A 12883-nucleotide genomic window follows, 5' to 3' on the forward strand; every position below is an offset into this window, starting at 1 on the left:
TCCCACAGTCTATCCTTCAGAAACATGACCCTGTTACACCACCACATGAATTCTTCTGCGATGAGGTGATGCGTGGTTAATGGTTCTTCTATACAGAGACTATCATTCTTAGTGATCAGAAACAAACTCTGGCACCTATGACTTCTTCCTAGCTCACCAGGACACCCACCCTAGTCCATTCTGCCCACCAAAGACAAATACATTTCCTCTGGTATGGCTCTCAGCATTCTGTTCCACAATTAAAAATGTTACCTGGCTGGGGATGTAGCTCAGTGGCAGAGTGCTTGCTTAGATGTGCAAGGCCCTAGGGGTAATGTCCAGCATCCAAAAAAACCCCAGATGCCTTATATCAGCTGTAAATAGTTCAGAATTGACGTCCAGTAAATACAGACTTTAAAAAGAAACACAATGAGACTCAACAAAGTGAGCAATAACTTTTCTTTTTGATTCTTTCTCAGGACAGGTTCTCTGTGTTGCCCAGGCTGGCCTTGGATTTCTGGGCTTAAGCAATCCTCCAGCTTTAGCCTCCCAGGTAGCCAGGAGGGCAGGCTCATCACCACCCTCAACTCTCGTTTCTTTCCTCCTTGTTTTTGGTGGTGCTGGGGCTTGAACTTGGGGCCTTGAGCTTGCTAGGCAGGAACTCTACCTCCAGGCCTTTTTGTGTTGGCTATTTTGGAGAAAGGGTCTCGCTTTATGCCCAGGGCTGAACCATGATCTTCCTAGTTGTGCTTCCTATGCAGCTAGGGATGACTGGCACAATCGCCATGCCCAGCCTTTGATTGAGATGGGGTCTGCATGTCACTGCGCCCAGCAATTTGTTCAGATGGGGTCTCACTAAGTGCCCGCCCTCTGCCCCACTGGCCTTGAACCACCATCCTCCCCACCTCCACATCCCAAGTAACTAGGATTACAAGTTTGAGCCACGACACCTGGCCTTTAATCATTTAACATCCTCTAATACCCACTTTGTATTCAAATATTCCTAACTGTTATAAAAATGTTTTTTCCAGTTGGCTTGTTCAAACAGGATTCAAAAGAGATTTGTACAGTATTCTTGCTGCAGACTCTTAATTTCTAACAGTTTCTTCAGTCTCCCACTTTACCCAGGCCACTAGTTTATCAGAAAAAATTGGGTCAGATGTCCTACTGAATTTCCCACTTCTAGATCTGACTTACTTCTCTCTACTCCGTCTGTAGAGCAGAGATCTTGAACAGGTGGCCCCGACACCACTCACCGGGGACATCACCGGTCCCAGGCCCACCGGCCACCAGGGCTCCGATCCCTCCCCAGGACCCCAGAACCGCCATGGCTGTTGATAATCACGCCCCCACCCCCCCCCACCCCCCGACAGAAGCACCTGGGCAGGAGACCGGCCTGGGCCGTTTTTCAAACCAGTCACTGTAGTCCTGCCACCTGTCACTGGCCATTGCCCCTGCACACTGGGCGGCAGCGGGGGAGGGCGGGAGGAGCGAGGACAGGTCGCTGCCCCACTCCTGACAGTCCTTCCCTGGACTCCAACCTCGATGACCCGAGTCATCTGCCCCTCGATGGCCGAGCGGGTCTTTCTCCGGTCGGAATCCGTGCAGTCCCAGGCAGGGCCCTTGGAGCACCTGCGCGGTCGCTGGGCGCCGGGCGCCGCTTGCAAGGCGTGGACAGCGACTCGGTGGCAGCGGCACCTTTCGGGGGACTTTTCCCACCCAGCGCCCCTTGGCCGTCGCGCCGTGGAGGACGAGCGCCACCTGCTGGCCGCCACGAGAACCGCGGCTCGCCGTCCGGGTCCTGGTGGCCTTGGGCTCTGGGAACCAGGGTGTCCTGGATGCCCCGCTGAGCAAGCTCCCGGGCCGGCGATGCAGCTGTCTAAAAACGAGTGACGCCGTCCTGAAAGTCTCCATCTCTAGCGTGTGTACGGTCGTTTCCACACGTGGGTCTTATTTCTTCTTTACAACTCATACCCTAGGTAGGAAGGACCACCTTTTGCAAATTAGTCCCCACCACTAAGGCGACACTGCACCAGGTGCTGTCCTGGGTTTTGAGGTATTAGACAGGATCCCCGGCCTCAAAGACTGCGAGTGGATTGTGGAGATACAGAAGTTGTAGAGTCAGAGGCAGAGCTTCCCCTTCTCTTCCCTTAAGTTTGGGTTTTTTTTTCCTGATCTGCGTAAAGACATTAACCACAGCACCTAATGTTCTGTTATCTAATGGGAGTGGGAGTGGGCACCCGTCTCTCCTTCCTCATATTACTGCGGATAGGCCAATTTTCCCCACTATGTGGGACGCAGCTCTAGGCTTTTCATGCAATGGACAGCTTATCAATTGCTATGTTTGTTGAGGGACTGGAGAATTTGAAATCATGACTTGGGGGTGAATTTGGTAACATTCTTTTACTGTGATTTTCTTTCTTTGGAAGGTCACATTGAACTTTCTGCTCCTGAGCTAGTTGTACATTCACGAGTAAGTCTTACTCAACATGATGCATTATACCTTTTCGTGTCTATTGTGGGTTGTTAGCTAATATTTTACCTCAAATTTTATATATGAAAGGAAACTGATTTCTTGTAGTCTGCTTTATAGTGAAGATCACATTAATCTCAAACAATAAATGTAGACATCAGCTTACACTTGTTCTAAGTGTTCAAAGCCATGGATAAGTCCTTAAAGACAGGGAGATGAGCAGTGCTGCACTTTACAGAAACTGGACTTGGACAGCCAGTTAGCGGACAAGCTCACTCCGTCAGGTGTTGTTTCCAGGCTGTAGAAAAGACTTCGAGTAGAGGGTGAAGATGTGGAATCTAATAGCTAACAATATTCTTGCCGATAGAAAGCTGCTTTACAGAGATTTATAAACTCAAGGATAATTTATGGGGTGTCACAGGGCAGGAACCCATCTCAGAATCATCCTGAAACCCTTCAGCTTGACCCACCATCCACACTTTGAAATTCTGATAAACTATATCGCTAGAAAGAGGACTCTGGACTTTCTGGATATGGCCCTCCCTGGACTCTGCATGTCTTCCTGGCTCTTTCTTTCTTTTCTTCTTTTTTTTTTTTTTCCGGTGCTGGGGTTTAGGCTCGGGGCCTTCACCTTAAGTCACTCTACCAGCCCTTTTTTGTGATGGGTTTTTTTGATATAGGGTCTCATGAACTATTTGCCTGGGCTGACTTTGAACCATGATCCTCCTGATCGCTGCCTCCTGAGTAGCTAGGATTACAGGCGTGAGCCACCTGTGCCCAGCTTTCCTGTTTCTTGATAAAGATAATTTGAGTAAGAGGTAGCAAGGTGAGCTGAGAAGCTAAAGCCAGGATTTTGTTTAATGCCAAACACTGAAGTAGGCACTATGAGGAGTACCACCAAAGGCTGCAAGAAAGCGAGGTAGTTTTCCAGAGAGAGAATAGGAAGTCAGTGAGCGAGCAGAGTAAACACACCTGTGGAGGTCCTGGGTGAGGTTATCACCATCAGCACACTGGGGCTTTGACCAGGCAGTAACTGGGGACAAAGTGGGGCCACCTTATGACACAGGACATTGGAACTGAGACATCCATGGGCCCCTGGATGGCTGAGATCACAGTTACAGGCTGGGGAGAGATACTGAGTAGCATAGGAGGATCGAAAGGCAGCCTATCAATTGGCCTGAGCTCAGGATGTGAATAAAGAAGCCTCTTTTCGAATCCATAACCATCAAGTCAAACCTACAGTATTCCTTTGGTTAGAGAAATTCCAATGTTGAAGAATTAACATACAATGAGTATCTAGCTGTTGATGCCTCCAGGGTGCTGCTGGAAAGAAAAGTGTTCTACACGGAATTCTCACATTTAATGGTGGGGTGAACATCAGTTACAATTCAGAAATCTAACAAACATGGGAAACAATTTACTCTGTAAGAGTAAATTACAATGAAAAGAAAGATTTAGAAACAAAAGAACTATAAAGGCTATAAATTAAGAACAAAATGATTAGAAAAATTAAAGAACTAATTGAAAACATAAGAAAATCGTAAGATGTTATAAAATGAATAGGAAGATTTAAAAATGAATTTAAAAGAACCGATGTAGTTACTGAAACTCAATGAACACATAAAACCCAGTTTAAAAACTACTGGAAAGAGGTTTACCGAATTGGAAGATGGATCTGAGGAAATTACCCAGAATAGAGCAAAGAGAAATAAATATCACACAAGTGTGAAATCCAGGTGAGAGGCATGAAGGACAGAGGGGTAGGTCCAACACACGAGGCCAACTTTACTTGGGATGACAGCAGTGGGGCATCTGTCACAGTCAGCAACTTGATCATAAGGCATGTCTGCTCTTTTAGCTCTTAGTCAAGCTCACAATCCACACATCCACATAAGAAGAATGTTAGGCAAGTGCAACCACACAATTTAAAATCGGCAAAAAGTAGCAAAGAGAAGTTCACAAAGTAATACAGTGACCTTTACACATATACATACTTCACTCCTAAGTACAAATGCAAACTACATGAGATACTAGTTGTCACCTAACACAGGGACAAAAGTCCAAACATTTTACAATAGACTGTTAACAAGACTGGGGGAAAGTCTCACATACTGCTGGTGATAAAATAGTACAACCCTTATGCAGAGGAATGTGATAACATCTAGCAAAATTACATATGCATTTATTCATTAGCACAGCTACCCTACTCTTAGGAATCTACCCAAAAGTTACAATTGCAAAAAAATAAAATAATACACACACTGGGTTAATATAGTCAGCATCATTTTTAATACCAAGTAATTGGAAACAACCCAAATGCCCACAGGTAAGGAACTGTTTGGAAAATCTATACCATATTCATGAAGGTGCACTATAAGAAATCTCTTTACACACTGATATTAGCTTCTATGATATAATGTCAACACATAGTGCAGGGCAGTGTATACAGCATGCTACCTCTTGTATACGAAGGAAAGTAGATTAAAGCAGAGTCTTATTTGTTTACACTTGCAGAAATAAATCAATTAAAATGGCAATCAGTTGGGGACATTAGTGATGAGCAGTGGTTACCATCAGAGTTGAGAAAACAATGATGAAAATCTTGGGTTTCTCAAGGTATCCTGTTACGTAGTTTTGACTTTGAGATATGTAAATATTTTACAAATTAAATCTAAAAGGAAGAAGTAATATGTAATTAGGACAATAATGGGAAAAGTGGGCCTAATTATATTTTAAGAGGATGACATATCCATAGAAAGAGAAGAAATATTCCAAGTAATCTTCAAACAAAGCAGTTTTACAGTATATTCTAAGGAGACATGGTCTACAACAAAAAGAACGGCAAAGAAATCATAAACTTCACTTAGTAGTCACAGTGTAAACAGCAGTCCTGGCGTTGCTACTGTCAAGTATTACATGTGCTTTGTAGGATAAGCAAAGAAGTAATTACGTCAGTGCTATTAGAACCAAGATTTTCCATGAGAGAGAAGTGAAACACTAGGGTAAAGTTAAAGGAAGAAAGTCCCTGAAAATTCATATTTGAACTGAAATATTGATGTAAATCTTTTCTTTTAAAAATTATATTTTTCTGGCCTTCCACTGAATATGCCTAGAAGCAAATGACGCCTGGCTAGAGGAAAACAGACTGTGAGCTGGCAGGAGCCTGGGTGAGGTGGACACCACACATTAAGTCTGGGGTGGGAGGGAGATAGGGTTTGGCAATTGGAAGGTTGAAAGCCCTGAAGCCATCACAGGAGCTTGTGAACAGAACTCCAATTCTAACTTCTTGCACTTGGCAAACCAGCCCAGAGCTGTCAGCAGTCACCTCCTTCTGAGCTAAGTCTCCAAATCAGGCTGGCCCTTCCTGTACTAACCGTTAAGTTCAAACTTAAAAAAAAAAAAAAAGCAATGCTGGAGAGCACATAGAAAACACTGATGGTTTTTTGTCTTGTCTTCTTTACGATTTCTTAGTATAATTCTTTTGGATGTTTTTCTTCTCATTTTTTTTTAGTTCTGCTTTTCTCCCTCTTTTTTTTTTTTTTTTTTTTGTAGTCACTATATGTGAGGCTTAACACCCGCCTTTCAATATTCAACCTATAACCATATCTTCTCCCTCTCTCTTCTTTTATCCTCCCCCATTTCTATTTTCATGTATAATTAGAGTAATTCACTCATTTTTCTCATCTCCCTATTCTTCCATCCATAATCCTTCTTTGTTGCCTTTATATTTAGCTTGCAAGCTCATTTTGTTATTTTTTTCTCTTCCTCCTTTCTTTCTCAACACAACTTTAGCTATATCTTTTCTTCCTATCTCATTCTTCTTTCTCATTAACCCACCCCCTATTAACTTTAGCTGCCTCCTCTTCCAGCCGTATAACACCACATACCTTGTACTGTTCATTATCATTAGCCCTCCTATCTTCTTCCCATTGCTACCTTTATTAACAATGGTCTTCCCAGCTCATAAATATTGTCTTTGCTCTTTTATTTTTTTAATGATCTTGGAGCAGTGGTGGTACTTGGTCCTTACTGAGGATTGCTGTATTCTTAGGGTGGATACCTATCAACTGTAATTGCTTCTGTAGCTAAGTTTGCTCTCCCTCATATCTTGAGCACTGAGGTCATATGTCAAGTATTGAGCCAGACTCCCAGTCTAGTGATGAGAAAATATACCACAACCCAGCCACTACCTAGTCTTGCCAACTGAAAAATATCCAAAGGAAAGGCACAGGAGATTAAAACCTCCAACCAAAACTTGGCTCAGGTGCATAAATCCCAATGGAGAAGAACAACATGAAAAAAATACGGCAACATATCTCCTCCAAAAGTCAACAATTCCACAACAAAGGATTTGAATGATATTGAAGCAGATGAAATCTCAAAGAACTCAAAAAATGATAAGAATGGTCAACAAAATTGATGAGTACATTTATAAATATCTGAATAAATTCAAAAAGGATACAAATAAGCAGCTGTATGAACTGAAATGGACAAATAGATGCAATTTGACCTACCAAAATTGAACCAAGAGTATCTATGCCACCTAAACAACTATAACAGGCAATGAGACTAACATAGTAACAAAAAGGCTCCCAACAAAAAGAGCCCAGGACCAGATGGATTTACTGCCAAATTCTACTAGACCATTAAAAAGAACTAACACCAATGCTCCTCAAACCATTCCATAACACAGAAAGGGAAAGAACACAATCAAACTCATGTTATAAAACCAGTAGTACTCTGACACCAAAACCCAGTAAGTACACAACATAAAAAGAAAATTATAAACCAATTTCTTTCATGAACATGGACACAAAAATTCTCAACAAAATATTTGCAAACCAAATTCTACAATACATAAAAAAAGATCATTTGCCATGATCAAGTTTCACTCCAGGGATGCAGGGATGATTCGACATACACAAATCAATAAACATAATACAGCACATAAACAGAATAAAGAACAAAAATCACAGAATCATCATAATAGATGCAGAAAACCTTTGACAATATTCCACATCCCTTCATGAAAAAATATCTAAATAAACTAGGACTAAAAGGGACATTTCTCAATGTAATAATATATAACAAATCTCTAACCAACTTCATACTAAATGGAAAAACTGAAACCATTTCCTCTAAAGTCAAGAAAAGGGTGTCTACTCTGGAACTTCTAGCCAGAGCAATAAGACCAGAGAAAGAAAGAAAACAAATTCAAATAGGAAAGGGAGAAGTCGAATTATCACTGTTTTCAGATTTTTGTAAAAGAGCCAAAAACATACACTGGAGAAAAGACAACCTGTTTTTGTTTTGTTTTGTTTTGTTTGCAGTGCTGGGATTTTAATTCAGGCCCTTCATCTTGAGTTGCTACATCAGCCCTTTTTGTGATGGGCATTTTCAAGATAGGGTCTCACAAGCTATATTTCCAGGCTGTCTTTGAACTGCAACCCTCTTCATTTCTGCCTCCTGAGTAGCTTGGATTACTGACATGAGCCACCAGCATCAGGCAAAAGACAACCTCTTTAACAAATAGTACATGGAAAACTGGAAGCCCACATATTGAAGACTAACACTAGAACCCTTTCTCTCACCATGTACAAAAATCAATTCAAAATGGATCAAAGAGCTTGGTATAAGAGCTGAAGCTTTGAAACTACTACTGGGAGACATAGGGAAAACACTTGACAATATAGCCATAGGCAACAACTTTCTGAATAGGACTCTAATTGCTCAGGAAACAAGAAGATGGATTGACAAATAGAATTTTATCAAATTAAAAAATCTCTGCACATCAAACAAAACAATTGCCAAAATGAAGAAATGGGAGTCAAATGAATTGAACAGACAGTTCTCAGAAGTACAAACGTCCAACAACTACCTTAGCCATAAAGGAAATGCAAATCAAATGACACTGGATTCCATTTCTCCCCAGTTAGAATGGTGACCATCAAGAAAAGAAACAGCAAATGCTGGCGAGGATTTGGGAGGAAAGCGCCTCCATATGCTGTTGGTGCATTATAAGTATGACAGTTCATCACAAAACTAAAAACACACCTTCCTTATGACCTTACCACACCACTTGCCATATACTCCAAGGAGTGTAAATCAACATACAAAAGAGATATCTGCATAGCCGTGTTTATTGCATCTCTTCATGATAGCCAGACTATGGGAGCAACCTAACTGCCCAAAACCAATGAATGGTAAGAAAAATGGGTATATATACATGATGCAGTATGTGTATATATTCATTTTTTCCATAAAGAAGAATGAAATTATGTCATTTACAAGAAAATGGAACTGGAGCTCATCATGGTGTCCAGGACTTTGAAGCACTCTAGGGGCTTCAGTCAGGAGGAGGCAGGAGGGAGCAGCTCCAAGAACCCTGCCAGACAGAAGGACAGGGCTGCTGCTGCTACTCTGCTTCCTGGGGCTTCCTGTCCATCTGGGGCTCACAGAAACCCCACCCCACACTTCTCCCCCTGGCCATGCTATGCAGCACTGACTCCAGACAGTAGTCTTTCTAAGACCTGGAGGATCAACCTAATGGAGGCTCAGCTGCAAGTGGAGCAGCCCTTTTCTTCATAAGATGGGTAGAGTCAGCTGGGGGTGGGGGAGCAAAGGGATCCTTATCAAAGCTCCCGAGTTTTAATCATTCAAGCCTTTCTCCTCTGCTCCATCAGCCCAAAGGGTGGGAATGCGTCCTGTAGCCTCTGCCTCAGTGACACCTTAAAATTCTTTTCAGCTTGTTCAGTCACCTAGTCAACACTTTACCTAGTGGGAATTGAACCATGCAAGGCAAGCACTGTGTTCTCTGAAAAGTTTGGGGTGGTTTGTGTCTCCTGACTGAACTCTGCCTAGCACAAAGAGGTTATTAAAGCAAACTTGGACAAAATGAGGGGTTAAACCATGGGAAATCTGCAATAGGAGGAGACTGGGCAGAGGGTACAACAGATACAAAGACACTGAGGCAGTAGCATGCCTGGGAAGTTCAACACTGTAAGGAGGCGAATGGACTGCAGCAAGGGAAGAGTGGTAGGACAGAGGACAGAGAGGAACAAGAAGTCAGCTCTGTCAGCCATTCTTGTATGTCTGCCTGGTTTGGGACCATTGGAGAATTTGTAGCAGAGAGGCACCCAATTTTCTTTTAATGTTTCTTGTTCATAACAAATGAAAAATAAAGTTGTCAAAATTGCAACACCCAAACTTCACAATATAAATTTTTATCCTGTAAAAACTTTGCAGCCCTTGAAATTAATGAAATTATAACCAAAGCAACAAATAGTGTGCCCTCAAAGGTGGCACCACAAAGGCTCAGTCACATATGGCACAGATGGACAGGTTGTCTGTTTTGTTTTATTTTTTGAGATGAGTATTACTATGCAGCTCAGGCTTGAATTTAAGGAAGGGCCACCTACCTCACTCTGGTGAGTGCTGGGATTACAGTAGTGCACCACCATGCCCATGTTTCTGCTTTTTAGGGCTCTTTGTATAAAAAAGGGTTAAGATGAAAACATTTCTCAGAGAAGCTTACTGACCAATACTGTAGACAGTTTCTGTGAGGGAAAGAGGACAGCCCCACCTTAACAACTCCTAGAAACTATGTGCAATGGACCATGTGATTAAGCTGTAGGTAAATTTTGTTTGCAGGAACTCAGCACATTAAACTAAATTTGTTTTTCCCCTAACCCTCCTACCCTTGAACCCCAGGCTGGACTTTGTGATTGCCTCCAATACAATGCAATGAATGGGAGACTCTGTGACTAGGCCATAAAAGGTAAGACAATTTCTGCCCAATTCTCTTTTGCTCAGGAACCTCATGCTACTTATGGAGCTGGCATTTTGTGAGGGAGCCTTAGCTGCACAGAGAACTCATATGTAGGGGTTGCCACTGACGGCCAGCAACGGCCATCAGAGTGTGTGAAGAGGCATTCGCCTTTGATTTCATGGGTAGTAAAGATTTGCAATACTTGGCTTAACTATTTCCCCAATTCTTTGAGTCACACCATCTACATTTCTGGGAATTACAGCAAAAAAAACTGATCAAAATTTATCACATAACTATTATTTTATCCTGTACACTTCACTGTTTGACTGTCTATACTCAGAAAGACTCAGAAAAGAGCAACTGATCCTTTTAAGCCTTTTCCCAAACATTATTTTTGGTAGAATGGTTTTTATATTATGTACTTTAAATGTATTTTGTCAAAACTAGACACAAAGAACTTGTATTATTATACAAAATGTCCACACAAAAACTAATTGGTAAAGTCTTCATTGTGAAACAAATCAACCAACTCAGACTTACTTTTGTTATAAAAAACAAAACAAACAAACAAAACTACCTACAATGATGAGGCTGCACCCTGCAGCAGGAGTGATCAAGTCTTGAGAACCAGACTGCTCCCCTCAAGTGATGACAGCGATTCCTTCTCCAGAACCTTTGGACTGAGATAACAGTTAATGAGGCTCCACTGGACCCCTGGAACCTACCTGTGACTGGGATTGTTTAACTATGCATCCCTTTGTCCCTTGCCCCTTACTCTTTCTCTATTTAAAGCTACAGCTCATATCTGAACTCCAAAAATGGCTGAAGATGGGCTGAGTGCTGCCTCTTCCCATGGCATGTCCTGAGACGTGTAAAAAATTTCCTTTCTCTACTCTTCACCATCACCATGTCTCTCTCTTTATTTGATGCATAGGTAAAGTGGCTGGACCTGGTACGTGGAAGACCAGGAGTTTGAGCCATGGGTCCAAAACACTTACTTCTTTTAAGTGGCTGACTGGGATTATCCAGTGATGATATTTTTCATATCTCTCTTGCCAGATCAAGCCATGGAACTACCATGATGATTTACTACTGAAAATGGAGTCCTTGGCACCTTTCAGAAATTCAGAAACCCCAGAACCATCATAACACTCATCTGTAAAATCCTGCTCCTCTAAAACAACTCAATTGTCAAACTCAGAATTAGTAAGGTTCTCCAGAGAAACAAGAAGAATGTGTGTGTACATGTGTATGTGGAAATAGAAAGAGAGAGAGTGTGTGTTTATGATAAGAATTTGTTCATGTTTTTAGAGAGGCTGAGAATTCTCAGTTTTGTGGTCAATGAGCAGAAGACCTGGGAGCACTGAGGTGCTCTACAGACATACACTTGTAGTCTGACTCAAAGACCTGAGAACCAGGATTCTTGATGATGTAGGTTCTAGTCCAAAAGCTAGCAGGCTTGAGACTCAAAAGAAATCACTCTTTCAGTTCAAATACCAAGGCCAGAAGAGACCAATGTCCCAGCTCAAGCAGTCAGATAGGAGTGATTTATCTTAGCTTTTCAGTTCCACTCAGGACTTCAGTCAATTGGATGAGACCACCACGCTAGGAAACATGACCTACTCTCCTCAGCTGACCAGTTTAAACGTTACTCTCATCGATGCACAGACACTCACACAACACACCTAGAATACTGTTCAGCTAACTGTCTGGGCACCCTATGGTCTAGTCAAGCTCACATATGAAATTGAACATTGAAGTGAATTTTGGGCATTACTTTATATCCATTTTTAATTTCACTAAGGAAAGGGAACAACTGTAGAAGTTATCCAAAGCCACTTACAAAATATTTGCCTGTTGATCGGTTTTTACACTTTGGTTTCCATTCTGTAGGGTGTTCTAGAATTTCACAAGACATCCCAGAAAACCTCAAAGTGTAAAAGGGCTCCATGGAGACACTTCCCAGAAGGTGCTATCATGTGACTTTTGTTTCCCTAATTTATTTTCAATTTTCTATTCTCTTCTTGCCATCATTTTGTCTCCTCTTACTGCATACTTAATATTTTCTCCCCACCCAAAACCTATTAATGATTTATTTGGTAATTCCGAACATAATATAGGCTATGAAATAACTTCAAAGTGAAAAATACTAAGTACTACTTTAAACTTGATTCCTGGCTACAGAGAAGTACTTGAATAGTTAGCTTTGTTATTTTTATTTAGAGAATTTGTTCAGTAAAGCCAGGACTCTCTCTCCTACTTTCTAAAGGGATTCATTTAGAAACTCACAAGTAGACAAGACCAGTCCTGAGTCTTCCCTCACAAAGGGCCACTCTGGAAACTAGAAGCATGTGGGCCTGGCAGAGCGGCCTCCCCCCAACAGAAGAGCCTAGAAAGCTTCCTGTTGGTTATCACCCCCACCCATCTCCTCTTCTGATCCTTTCCTGTTTTTTTCGTTCTTTTTACAAAGCATTCACACTCTCCTTTCAATGTCTGAGTACTCAGTTTTGGTCTTTGAAGGATTAAAACAATGAAAAATGAGCTGTAAAGATTTCAAATTTTCTGCACACTTGCATAAAGTTATAAGGTAATATAAGAGGGTATGGTATATCAAATGTGACATTATATATTAGTGATTTGAATTACTACAGAAAATTTACAAA

Source organism: Castor canadensis, chromosome 12, assembly GCF_047511655.1.
Source record: "Castor canadensis chromosome 12, mCasCan1.hap1v2, whole genome shotgun sequence".
Taxonomy (NCBI): domain Eukaryota; kingdom Metazoa; phylum Chordata; class Mammalia; order Rodentia; family Castoridae; genus Castor; species Castor canadensis.